Genomic DNA, 4,094 nt, shown 5'->3' on the forward strand with positions numbered 1-4,094 from the left:
GAAATCACACTACAATGAGCAAATTACAAATTTGTTCTCCCCAGTATGGTCGCCACTATGTTAGCGCTTGAGATTTCACCCTAGGCTGAGGAAGGTAAACCTTCAAGGCTACATCAAACCATTTCACCTCGTAGCTAGCCCTACGAGGTATGAGAAGGCTCTCTCGGGTCAGATTCGATAGATCTTTCAATATGATTAGGCTGACCAATTAAGAATAAGGATTTTAGGCTAGTAAATTGATAGGGGGTTTGGATTTAATGATTTTTGGGGTTTTTTTAATGGAATGACGGGGCTTTTCTGGGCTACATGGGCAAAATCACAGCTTCAAACAGAAAAATATAATGACTACACAGGTTATCAACTGAGGCAAGGTAGGCATGCAATTTAACACCAAATCTGGTTTCAAATGGGATGGCAAGACTGGTGAGGAGCTAAGGAGGGCAGAGAATAACTCTGAATCCTCCTTAAACAGTAGAAAACATCGAATGCGAACAAACTTATAGGAGGAGCATATAATACTATGAATTCCTACCTAATCACTTCATTTGTTCAGCTTGAAAGGGTCATGAAATGAAATGGAACATAACTGATTACATATGAGACAAAGGGAAAAACTTATGCTAAATCAACATACCACATGAATCTCAGCAAACAGAGCTGTGAAATTCCATTAAATTCTCTGTCATAAAACTGTACAATAAAAAGCTCTCTGCTTCTCCAGCAGCTCCCAGCGCTCAGAAAAAACTCTCCCTCCTTCCCTCTCTACCTTACAAATGATTTTGTTTTTTATACATTAAAAGAAATCTGTAAAGGAAAAAATGAATCGGTCTCCCCAATTCAGCGCGCTGTTTGAACTGCCATTTCAAATAATAGAAAAAATCCTCTGATGGCTTGACATATGGAGCGCTGGCCCTTTTGAATCGGGACTGAGGATAGAAGTAGGCGCATTGACCCGTCTTCTGCTGTGACAGATGTCTTTACAGTTGAGCTTGGGGGCAAAAACAATTCACGTATTAAAAATACGATCTAAAAATAAATGGGAAAATTCTGTTTTGAGTTAAGTATTTATTTAGCCAAATCATGATGTTGAATGCCTCTTCAGCGTCTTCTTCCTCAAGAGAATCCGGATGATGAGCGCTACCATATCACTGCAATGCTATTAATGGTCTCGGTCCAGATTTTCTGCCTTAAACATTGCAACCACTGCCACGTTCATGTATCTGTAATTCATATGCAAACGGTTGATCTTCCCTTTGGCGATTTTGAATTTCGATATGCATAATAATAACACCAATTTCTTCAATGGCCTCACAAATTGCTGCGTATTAGAATCACCATCCTCAGTCCCATACTGCATAAAATAAAATACTGAGGGCATAACTTCATCCAGCATTTCTGTAATAACTTCTTTCACTGCGGGTGTTTCATTAGGAATTTCATTTGAATCAAATTTTCGAGCACACTCTAAAACCTCTTCTGCAAATCCCGTAACAAGAGCACCAAGTCTTGAAGTGATTTCAGAATCTTCTTTGCCAAGCACCACACCACATACCCGACCTACTTGTAACTGTCTAAGAAGAGAAATCTTAGATTTTGGATCCATCCTCTTTGATACTATGGCTAAAATACAATTGGCTGCAGAACCTCTAAGCACTGAAGATCTTTGTTCTGACAAAATAAACTCAAATAATATAAGTATAAAGCTATCAATCCAAGTCACATATCTTCGTACTGTTTCTAAAAGCATTGCAGTTAACTCTGGCCTAGAATCTTTGTAGAAAACCACCAAATCATACCACGCTCTTACAATCTGAGGCACACATTGTTCTCTCATTGCATCCTTTATCCGTCCTGCAATGCTGATTTCCTCAGAATTACGAGGATAATCCAAACTAATCAACTCGTCATCAAGTGCATTAAAAATACGGCAAAACATATCTACAACCATGGGACCTTTGCTCACAGCAGACAGCAAATCTAGGAAAACCAATGGCCACCGGGCCGGATACAAGATAAAGATTAAAATAGCAAAAATTTGAGCCAGCTTATTTTTCACAAAAACTGGTCTCTCTAATCCTGAACTCTGGTGATTCAAACCATTCTCGATTCCTTCCATACAAACGAAGGACATAACATAATTTTGGATAAACAGTTGTTCTTGCTGATCTAATGAAGTATAGCGGAGCTTGACAATTTCTTCCAAACTCTGCAAACACCAGAACTGCACTTCTGCATAATTGCTGGCACTGAATCTTTGTATGCAAAGCTGTGAGATTGAAGGTGATTGTTTTACTTGTTGACAATAGGCTGTAGCTTGAGCTTTCAACTGAGGATCAATGCCGCCAGTCTGATCGAAACTGATGAGTATTGCCCTCTCAAAATCATCCATGGATACCAAATTCAAGCTCACACTAGAAAACCACTAAAAGATCAATATCCTCCAATACCTCAAGAAATAACTAGCTTCTTCAAAAGTTCAACCAGTTTGAATCCTTCCTGGGACAGAGTTCTTATTAGCTATGCCCTACTATCGTTTAAATAAGCGATGGTTCTAGATGCACCGCGCTTTATGTACACAAAATTTCAACGAATTTGAGTAATTGAGCATGCAGGGTTTGGATTGAATCATGTGCGTTCCTTTGCCAAGGGTGCCGATGAGAAACCTCCCCAATGCTGCCACAAAACCTGGCACACGCTCTGCGACAGGGCCTTTTGAGTCTGACAACACCAACTGCAGACAACGAAGAACAGCAGCATAGTACCTGGACATGACATTGTCTTCTTCCAGGTGGCATTTTGATGCCAGGAAATCCATCACTTTCCTCAGGGCCTCAATTGTTAATTTCCATGTTTCTCTTGACACTACAGACCCAGCCCGAGCAAAAGGTTGCCTATGGCAACAAAAACCAATGTCTGGAGCTCAACTTCATTTTCCACATTCTGACTTTTAAAATAGTTTTTTGCAGGTTGCACTTTTTTTTTAACGTTTTCCCATGAAGTGGATGACACCTCAAAATTCCGGCATGACAGTAAGCATAGAAGAAAATCCAAAGTAAATGTAACATCTGAAGGAGACATATTCCCTCCATTTTCATGTATAACATGCGTAAGGACTTGCAATGCCTCCACTGCCATCTTATTTCGGCCACCATTACCCATAGCATCTTTCAGAATGATTGAATTACTCCAAGCTGCTTCATGGCAAGACTCTATAATCCTTCGAAGAAAACTGACCATCGTAACAAGAGATGATGATTTGAATTGTGTTTGTGCTTTTGCAGAGATAGGAGCTGAGGAAGCTGCTCCCTTTTGAAGAGCTGGAGATAAATCACATAATCTGAAAAGCAACATTAATGATTTCTTCTTCAAAACCCTGTTTTGAAGAAGAATCAATCTCTGACATGAGACAGAGTCTAACAGGTCGTATAACACTTCATTCCATACAGCAACAAAAATGACCCCATTTATGGCACTTTATGGATATTAGCCACCATCCATCACATTATATTTAATAGAAAATTCTAAGGTTCAAGCAGTGGAACATCACATCGAGCATCAACAACAAGTCCTCCAACTCTTAAAGGATAACCTCGTGTTGGCGCAAAATAGAATGAAACAACAGGTAGATCAACATCGCAGCGAAAGAAGTTTTGATGTAGGTGATTGGGTATTCCTACAGCTACAACCATATAAACAAATGTCCCTAAAGCAAGCTAAGAAAGATAATAAATTATCACCAAAGCATTATGGTCTGTACATGGTGTTGCAAAATATTGGTACTATGGCATACAAATTGGAGCTTCCTGCAGCTTCTCGAGTGCACCCAATTTTCCATGTTACATGTTTAAAAAAGGTTATAGGCGACAAGCTCCCAGTTCAAACAATATTGCCAGAACTTGACGAGGAAGGAAAAATTATATTGGAATAGGAAGCAGTCACAGAAACAATAACTCAACAGCTACGGAGTATATCATCAAGTGGAAGAACTTATCCGCTGAAGATTCCACATGGGAGGATGAGAATTTTTTACAGAAGCATCCAGAACTACTCAAGCATTGAGGACAACACATTTTTGAAGGAGAGGGGCATGTTAG

The 4,094-nt window shown here is 39.5% G+C and overlaps 1 pseudogene; it reads right to left on the reverse strand.

The window, feature by feature from the left end:
* Window positions 1-1,159: 1,159 nt before the first annotated feature.
* Window positions 1,160-2,668, reverse strand: LOC149141091 (exportin-T pseudogene; annotated as a pseudogene).
* Between the last annotated feature and the right edge of the window lie 1,426 nt (window positions 2,669-4,094).

Source organism: Pinus tabuliformis, chromosome X, assembly GCF_031772625.1.
Source record: "Pinus tabuliformis cultivar Carrire ecotype Pingquan chromosome X, CPIR1, whole genome shotgun sequence".
NCBI lineage: Eukaryota > Viridiplantae > Streptophyta > Pinopsida > Pinales > Pinaceae > Pinus > Pinus tabuliformis.